This window comes from Macaca mulatta, chromosome X (genome assembly GCF_049350105.2).
Source record: "Macaca mulatta isolate MMU2019108-1 chromosome X, T2T-MMU8v2.0, whole genome shotgun sequence".
Lineage (NCBI taxonomy): Eukaryota > Metazoa > Chordata > Mammalia > Primates > Cercopithecidae > Macaca > Macaca mulatta.
In genome coordinates this window covers 110,294,969-110,305,264 of record NC_133426.1, presented here as the reverse complement: position 1 = coordinate 110,305,264, position 10,296 = coordinate 110,294,969, and positions in this window count along the sequence as shown.

Here is a 10,296-nt window from a genome sequence, read left to right as displayed (position 1 = left end):
TCCCAAAGTGCTAGGATTACAGGCGTGAGCCACCGCGCCCAGCAACATGCATGTTAATATATATTTCTCTTTATTTTTTTAGAGAAGTGGGGTCTCACTCTGTCACCCAGGCTAGAGTGCAGTGGTGCCACTATAGCTCGCTGCAACTTTGAACTCCTGGGATCAAGGGATCCTCCTGCCTCAGCCTCTCAAGTAGCTGGAACTGAGGATGTATGCCACTAAGGCTGGCTAATTTTTTTGTTGTTGTTGTTTTGTAGATGGGGGTCTTGCTATGTTGCCCAGGCTGATCTCAAACTCCTGGCCTCAAGCGATCCACCTCAGCCTCCTACGTAGCTGGTAATATCTCAAAAACTGATAATTTAATATGTCCCAGTTAAATGTATAGGTAGTTTCTTTTAGTTTGGATGATTTATTCTTGTTAATTGTTTCATTAAAAAAAAAATCTTAGGAATATTCAGGAAAGTCATAAAGTACTTTATTAGGTCCAAAACTAGGCCATCCTATTGATTTTAAAAAGGGGGCAGTTATAATAAGTGGACCCAAATTCACATATGGACTCTGTTGATTTAGCAAGTTTCTCTATTTTAATACTATAGAGATGATGTTGCTTTATCTATCCAGACATCTAGATGGTTTCCCTTCTAAAACTGAAGGGCAATTTAAAGAGTATATTTACCCCCATGACATTCAGTGCCTAGTTAACAAGGTGGGTCCATAACAAATAGCTGTTATAACTGTTATTTATTATTGTTATCAATGTCTTCGTCATCAACAAGAATAATCCTTTTCATTCAGGAGAATGTATGTGGATTGGTATGGAAGCATGTTGTGAAATAAGTTGCATGACACTCATAAAACACCTGAAAAGGAAAGTAGTTAGTAAATGTAAGGTTTGTCTTGCTTACAGCAAGTTTTTGACATAGAATAAATGTTCAGAAATTACAATTCTCTTTCCTTCCTCCCTTTCCAAAAGGAAAGGGTAAACAATATATTCCTAAGATCTGTAGTTCTCAGCCTGAGGTCCCCAGACTCTTAAGGGTCTTTGAAGATACCATTAAGAATTGAAGAGCTCTCTTCTCTTTCCATATTGTCTCTTCTTTCTTTCTTTCTTCCTTTTTTTTCTTCCTAATTCATTATGGAGGTAATACTTAGCTGAACTTTTTCTAGAATCAAATGAGATAATATATTTAAAAGTGTATTATTAACTATGAATTGTGGCCGGGCGCGGTGGCTCACACCTGTAATCCCAGCACTTTGGGAGGCTGAGGCGAGTGGATCACGAGGTCTGGAGATCGAGACCACGGTGAAACCCCGTCTCTACTAAAAATACAACAAATTAGCTGGGCGCGGTGGTGGGCGCCTGTAGTCTCAGCTGCTCTGTAGGCTGAGGCAGGAGAATGGCGTGAACCCGGGAGGAAGAGCTTGCAGTGAGCCGAGATCGTGCCACTGCACTCCAGCCTGGGCGACAGAGAGAGACTCCGTCTCAAAACAAAACAAAACAAAACTATGAGTTGTAATAATAATGATGATTAATAGTTAGCTTGCTTATACAAATGTCAATAATCAGAAGTTGTATATACATGTATGTAAGTTATATATATATTTTTGTATATATATTTGTATATAAGTTGTGTGTGTATATATACATATCTCTCCAAAATATAAAAAAATATGTATAAGGAAGAGGATAGAAGTTAGAGATGCTCTAAATTTTGTTTAAAAAATATAAAGTTAGATAAATAATTTAGAAAAGTCTACCAGATGTGGTGGTGTGCACCTGTGATCCTAGCTGCTTGGGAGGCTGAGGCAGGAGGCTCTCTTGAGCCCACTAGTTCGAATACAGCCTTGGCAACATAGCAAAACCACAACTTAAAAAAAAAAAAAGAGGCCAGGCATGATGGCTCATGCCTGTAACCCCAGCACTTTGGGAGGCCGAGGCAGGTGGATCATCCGAGGTCAGGAGTTCGAGACCAGCCTGGCCAACATGGCAAAACCCCATCTCTACTAAAAATACAGAAACTAGCCCAGTGTGGTGGTGTGCACTTGTAATCCTAGCTACTAGGAAGGTTGAGGCAGGAGAATTGCTTGAACCCAGGAGGTGGAGGTTGCAGTGAGCTGAGATCATGCCACTGCACTCCAGCCTGGGCAACACAGCAAGACTCCATCAAAAAAAAGAAAGAAAGAAAGAAAGAAAGAAAGAAAGAAAGAAAGAAAGAAAGAAAGAAAGAAAACAATCTTAGGATAAGCACTACAAGATTAAAAATGGAATATGTGTCTTAAGCCATTTTGTGCTACTATAACAGAATACCACAGACTGGATAATTCATAAATAGAGATTCATTTCTTATGTTTCTGGAAGCTGGGAGGTCCAATATCAAAGTGCTATCATCTGGTGAGGGCCTTCATCCCATGGTGGAAGGCAGAAGGTCAAAAGAGCAGGGGGTGGGGAAGAAGGCAGCAGAACTCATCCTTTTATCAGGAACACACTCTTGAGATAACAAACCTACTCCCACAATAACAGTGTGAATCCATTCATGAGGGAAGAGCCCCATGACCTAATCGCCTCCTAAAGGTCCCACCTCTCAACATTCTTGCATTGGGGATTAAGTTTCCAACACATGAGCTTTGGGGGACACATTAAAGCCATGACAATATGTAAATTCCAAAACTCCAAAGAAAACTCCATTGGTCTAACAAGGCAGGAAAGGAGGGGAGGGGAACATGCAAATTAAATACATGGTAAATAGAAAACACAAAGTAAAAAGGTAGAAATATATCTACAGTGGATCAGTAATAATAAATATATGTGGATTAAACTCACATATTAAAAGAAAACCTCAGTTTTTTTTTTTTATAAGACACAGAATCCAGTTTGATGCCTTTTCTCAGAGGCACACTTACAATTATCCAGAAAAGCTCAAAATAAAAGGATGGAAAAAATATACCAGGCAAATACTAAGCAAAAGAAAGATGGTGTAGCAAAATTAATGCAAAAACAGTAGTAGTTTTCATCCACAGGAGTATGGCACATCATAAACACCACACCAAGCAAATGTAGTTAGTATATTGAGCAAGAACTATTGGTGAGATACAATCAAAATGTAACTTTACTTTTGTCTAATCCTGTACTTTTAAAATTACATTTCTCTCAGGCCCCATGGCTTTCCTGCCACCTTACAGTCACTTTAAATCACAAATTGAGCCTCAATTCAGTGATTAGAACACCAAGTTCCAAATAATAAAGGGCCACTGAACTTGATTTAGAGTTAAACCTTCTCTGCTAACCTAGCACCAACTTAAGGCAACCTCCCATATTTGAGCAAAGGGATGCACTGAGTTTCTTCTCTTTGCCCATCTTCCTTCCCCAGCTTCCTAATTTTGACTTCAGGCCTGTCCGGGGTTGGAGTGATGGGAAAGAGTAAGGGGGAAAGGAGCAGAAAATTCTTGTCTGGTTATGTAGTAAGTTGCCTTTAGTCTGTATGGATCTAGCTGTTTAAACGAGACTCTCATCAGAGGCTCCCTTACTGCTACCTCTGTATCAAAAACAAAACATGCTATTGCTGTTTCTCCTTCAGCTCTGAGTTTTTCAGCTGTCCATTCCATAGGGTTTTTCAGCTGGAATCTGTAGCATCCCCAAACAGCTCTCTTTGAGAGCAGCTCGCTCTCCTTCATGGCCCGCTTCTTGTACATGGGAAACATGTATCTATCTTTTGCCCCCAACAAACTGGAAATGCAGACAGATCACAACACAGTTACCACTCCCACCATCACCACAGCCACATTCTCTAGCCAGTAAGATTTGTCAGTCTAGAAGCAGATCACATTCCACTGTGCCTTCCAACTCCAGGAGACACATATCAAGCTTTAGGGGATCCAGTTGAATCCATGGACTGAAAAGGAAAGCACCTCAACTCTTCCAACTTGGAAGCTCATTACAAAGAAATCTTCCTCACAAAACTTCCTTCTTCATATCTCCTCTCTTGTCCCTTTTAATCCTCCTTGTGAGTTTTAGAGCCGCTTGGTTATTTCCTTTGAAAACCTGGCTTTGATTTCATATCTGTTATATCTTAATGCCTAAGAGGAAACTTAATTTAACATCCTGTCATGGAAATCTAAACCAACTAGTCCCTGAGTCCTGGAAGGTCACAGTATAACGTTAAAAAAATTTCTTTAAGGTAGAGTGGGGGAGAGTGTGGGTTTTGGAGTGTGACAAACCTGGGTTCGAATCCAAGCTCTCAAACTTACTAGATTTAGGGTCTTGGAATATATACTCAACCTCTGAGTTCCGTTTCTTCTTCGTTTAGGGAAGATACTGCTGCCTACCTTGGTAGAAAGCAATTCTGCCTACCTACAGAATTATGGGAATTAAAGAGAGAACCAACTTAAAATACAAAACACTTCATCTGGCCCATAGTGGACACTCAAACAAATATTAGTTCCCTTCCTACCTGCCTCCTCCTTTCCTTGAAAGTTATGCCTTTGACATTCTTTACTTTCTAAAGAACATTTGTAAATGCAATAACAAGAAGGAGAAAACACAGGTATGATCTTCAGTGCCATTTCTGTATTCTAGAATGAGCTGTCTGATGGATCCTACAGGAAAAGGAACAATATCATCATACCATTTTCCTTTTGGGAGTTACCCATCCAACGAAGTTGAAAGTAGGGGGCAACAATAATCAAGCTATTTAACTGTTTCATATGTTTTCCTGAAACTTAATTTTAGCTTATAGGTTAAAAATCAATAAAGCACGTGTACTTAGAGCTCCAAAACTTTAGAATGAGAGTTCCAGTGCCAAACCCTTCAATAGCTACTGGACCTGGTAAGATCTTTCCCCCTTCTCTGACTTTATCTATCAGAGACGGTAAACAAACAAACAAACACCCAGCTGATATTTATTACTTACTATGTGTTGACACTAAATGGACTATGTAATAATTTATGTAAACCTCACAGCAACCCTAAGAGGAAGTAATGGAATTATCCCCATTTTACAAAAGAGGCACAGAGGCACAGCTAAGAGTGGCAGATCTGGGATTTGAACCCAGTTAGTGACTACTCTTGACAACTCTTAGCTACTGTACTATCGTGGCTCTCTGAAAAGGAGCATATTTTGAGAAATGTGAAACTTGAGATCTCATTTGTGAAAGCACCCTGACTGTATAACAGGCCCACCTAAAAGCTGATGTCAAAATAAGATTAGACATAAATAGATTTACTGGAGAAACACGATAGACAAAGGGAGAAAGAACAAGAGAAGATGGGGAGAGCCTTTAGACTGTGATCCACATGTCACATCTGGAAAGCAGAGGGAAGGAAGAAGAGTTAGGTAGAAAGAGTCTCAGACTTCAGTGCATTTGAGAAGCTCTGGACCAGGCCAATGGGGAGTACAAGCAAAGATTAAAAGTCTCCCATTGAGCAGAAATGGCATGGCTCTAGTGGCTCAGCTGTGCTAACTCATGGTATGGGAGCAGTCTGGGAAAAGTGTGTCCTTAGCATGAATCATGAATGTAAGGGTAGATTCAGTGACTGTTTCCTTGCAGTCCACTTACCTTCTGCTGACTGAACCCTGAATATTTTGCAAAGACCCTGAGCCTGATCCCTTCTACGCTTCCTCATCAGAGGGTCTCACACTCTTTTGCACTGTCTCCTAAGAGCAGGGGGATCCTGGTTAGCACAGAGCTCTCTCTCCAAGGTTCTAGATGTTCCGTGCTTTCTGCTCTGCAATTGGCCAGGTAAGTAACTGCTTGGATATGTGACTGACATTCCAGCCTTCTGTGTGGGTAGGGAGGTGGTGAGGGGCCCACAGCAGCAGGCTCTGGATGCTGCTGACCCTCCACCACCAATGCCTTAAAAAGCACCTTCACACCAATTCACAGCTTGACTGTCCTGGCTCCCAAGTCGTGAGCTGGGCCTGCAGTACATGGGGATTTTCAGATAGGAGGTGATACCCCCTTTCTCCTAAGTTGTAGGACCACATGTGTTTGCAAATTCCCTTTATCTGGGGTCTTCTGTACTTCTGGGCTTGGGATGACTGAGGCATCAGATGCACTGCACCAGGCAGACACAGAGCTAAAGTCCTTGCAGAACCAACCAAACAGGCCAGTGCACATCAAGGTCCTTCTGGGAGCCTGAGCAAGGTGGGTGGGAGAGGGATGGGTGAGGTTTTGTGTGCTGTCTAACCCCATTTTTGCCCCAGTCTTCTTGGGGCTACTTCACTGGACTCTGAGAAAAGGGTCAGCCTCTTCTGCTTCAACCCCAAGTTACCTGGTCAGATCTGTTCAGACATCTGTTTGCTCAAAGACTATCCCAATGAATGTTTCCTGCCAGGACACTTTGGGGCTTTATCTCCTCCCCTGCAAAATGTTCCCCAAAAGAGAGAGGGAAAAGGAGGGAAAGGCAAAGTGCTCTGACCTGCAATAGAGCAGTCAATTCTCCTCCCCCAGGTATGCCTGTGCAGGGCAGCTTGACCATTAGCCTAAGAGGGCCCTGTGCCTGCTGTAGGCTGCAGCAGAGAAACAACAGTCAGACCCACCCCAGAGGGGAATGTGGCCTGAGTGAGCCCTTCCACCTCCTGCCTAAGCACCACCACTCTTAGCGTTAGGGGGATGGATTTATCCTTTCTTATAAAACTAATTCCAGTGAGCCTGGAACCTGATCTCACTCCAGCCAGAATTCCAGTTTGACTATTACCCATCAGGCTGCCATTGGCCTTGAAGAATGGTCTGGAGACATGAAGAGCTCCAAAATGGCATCACAGAGAAAACCAAAAGCAAAGGTCACATTCATTCTTGCTTTGCTCCATAGAAGCTTAATTTTCTTATATTACACTTGCTACTTTTTCTTTAGAACTTTTAATTTTTTGTTTTGTTTTAGTATTTTAGAAAGGCATTTTCCCCTTGAATTCTTATGAATATTTTATTATAGTTTCTTTTTCTCACTTTACACCCACCCTACACAGAAAACTATACTTTCTAGTCCCCTGTCCCCTCTATCCCCTTACTGTGAGGTGAGACCATATGACAGTTTTGGCTAATCAGCTGTCAACCGCAGTAACAGGTTACTTCTAGACTAACCTATAGTGGGATGAGAGTCTTCCATTACTCTCTACCCCTGCCATAGTGATCCGTGATGTTCCAGGCTGTAGAGCTTCTGTCAGCCTGAGGTCCTGAGACTGGGGACCAGGGCCCTTTCACCCCACACTTTCACCAACACATGTTGGGCATTTATTGTGAGCTAGAAATAAACCTTTGCAGTGTTAAGCCGCTGAGATTTTTTTTTTTCCCCAAAAGGGAATGAGGAGGCAGGGCAGGAGTGTAGGGAATGCAGTTTCAGAAAGGCGCCCGACCCCACCCACCACTCTCACGCCCACCTTCAGGGATGGGGTGCTTACCTCTTTTTCCATCTTTCGCTCAAAACTCCCACATCCTCTGTAATAGGAAGCTAACATCCACACAGGGTTTCTGCTCATCTCCCCAGCATTCCCCACTGCCCACCATTTTCTGAATTAAAATGGGCAGGGGGCGTGGCTGTGGGAACTGCAGTACAAGACCCGCTGCGGTGTCCGTTTTCCATTCCAGAGGTTTGCAGGTGATTCCTCCCCTCACACCGACTTGACTTGCGGAGAGCCAGGACATTTTTCTCCTCCCCTTTCCCTGAGCGAGAAGCTAGCTTGCTTTCAATACAATAGGGGCCCGGTACACAAACCTGACCGCCATTCCCATCCCAGATCCCTCCCCCAAGCCCACCATTTTTTCCCCCTAAAATAAATCGGCGTAGGGGCCGGAAAGGGGTATAGTCAACGCAGTCTTGGACGCGTTATGATCTTCTGCTTCGCCTTCAGATAGCCTGTAATCATTCAAACCTTTTCAGATCCGCGGCCAACAGTAGTCTCCTCCTTTTCTGTTTAGTAGCAAGAAGCGCTCCCGCCTGCCTCTAAGGCAATAGGGAGATGGTGCTCAGGATGGAAAGAGAACTCAGACTATATACTGACTTCAATTCACGTCAGCCCTTTGTCCAGTGAGTCCCGTGTGTTAACAGTGAGCTCGGATCCCTAATTAGCCCTCCCAACAGCACTTCAGCAGAAGCCGGGTTGCCCATCCCCAGCCCAACCTGACAATCTGAAAGGGTATCATCTTCCTAGAGTATTTATTCGCTTTTCTCAGATTATCAGGAGGATCAGCCTTTTAGAGTTAATTGATCCTGTCTTCTTTTTTTCTCTCCTGTCTCTAAATTCTCCACCTCCCCTCCCCCAAGATCCTGAAGTCTAGCAGTTCCCTGGCAGTTCTGTCCAGACGCTGAAATGGGGCTCAGGAAACAAACTGGGAGGGAGAGTGAGTGAGGTTTCACCAATTCTTTTCAATATTTGTATGTTCTGTTCCTTATAGTTATTATCTTTACTATTATTACTAACAGCCTACATCCTGTTTGTCACTAGAAAATAGAAAAGAGCTATTTATTTTCAGATGGGAAGCAGGAGGTAGATTCAAGTATGCATGTGGGTGAATAACCCAGCCAACTGTTTTTGCTGCTCAATAATAATACAAATATAGATACTCTAGGCGCCACTATTTTGGATGTTTGAAATGTACAGAGCAGCTGGAGGCTCCCCTTATGAGGGGCCCCTATGTTGTGTGAGGCTTTTCCATGAAGTCAGACATTGAGGTCACATAATCCCATAGTACAGAGGACACCTTGGATTTTCAGATTTCAGTAGATGGTCATAATGTTGTAGTCTTTACAAATTATATTAATTCAACTTCCACAATTGCTATATTTCCCAGTTCTCAACCACATCCACATCCCTATTAACTCTTTCCAATTGCAACTCAAAAGCTCCTACTTTTTATGACCTCAGGGACAGGTCCGGATTTTGGGTACTGAAATTTATAATTTGGAGGACTCTAAGAAAAAGAATATTAAAAAGTATGAACATTTCAAGCAACTATGTACAAAAGTTAACATTTACTTATTATGAGAAATCACAACAAATTACAAAATTGAACAGCTGACATATTTTTAAAAATTTCCAGAAAAATAACATTGTCTTAATTAACTGCCTGGCATACCTCTACAGTGATTTTTTTCACTACAATTTTTGGCTACAAATTCTTTGATCTTTTCTTCATATGACATTTTTGTAATAACATATTTTCTTTCTTTTTTCTTTTTTCTTTTTTTTTTTTTTTTTTGAGATAGAGTCTCGCTCTGTCGCCCGGGCTGGAGTGCAGTGGCCGGATCTCAGCTCACTGCAAGCTCCGCCTCCCGGGTTTACGCCATTCTCCTGCCTCAGCCTTCCGAGTAGCTGGGACTACAGGCGCCCGCCACCTCGCCCGGCTAGTTTTTTGTATTTTTTAGTAGAGACGGGGTTTCACCGTGTTAGCCAGGATGGTCTCGATCTCCTGACCTCGTGATCCGCCCGTCTCGGCCTCCCAAAGTGCTGGGATTACAGGCTTGAGCCACCGTGCCCGGCTGTAATAACATATTTTCTAGAAAAAAAAGATACTCCAATCTTTCCTTTGGCATAGTCAAGCAATTTTAAAATTATGATTGATAAAAGTTTCAGCTTTACAACTTATCATTGGCAACCGGTAAATTTTTAGTTTTGTCAAATTTGAGGAAACTGCTGTCAACCTCTGTCAAGTTTCTTTCTTATATGGGTTTTAAGATTTCAGAACATTTCAAGTTTTCTTGTGCAGATACTAATCTTAAGTATACTCAATGGCATACACAAATCCGTGTAATGTTAATGTCCTCATTGTAGTATATTTTGTGTTTTATGGTATTTTAGTCAGTGTCAGTATTTCATGCCAATTCATTCAAGAAATTAATATGAACCAATTTAGATGTGATTGGGCAAAGCCACAGGCATGGTTGGTGTAAAAAAAAGACCAATAGTCAATTTTTGATTAATCATATGTTGCTTACTTATTGGGCAGCAGTGGGAACTAAGACTAATAAAACATCAGGTAGGAGGAAATAGTATCAAATGCTGCCAGGAGGTCGATGACAGACCACCATGCTTTTAAAGTAAGGTCTAAGATTTTTCAATGGTTTACTAAGCATATGAAAGACAATTGAGTATAGTATTAGACTTATTATAATTAGAGTCTGACAACCCTAGTTTGAATCTTAGAGCTTCCACTTGCTACCTTGAGAAATCTTACTGGTAATTGCTTAATTATACATGAGATTAAGACACAAATGAGTAAATTATCCAACTAAAATCAAACTAAATGTAATTCCAAATCAACTTCCCTCTTAGCTTGCTCTCCAACATGCTGGCATCCATCTCA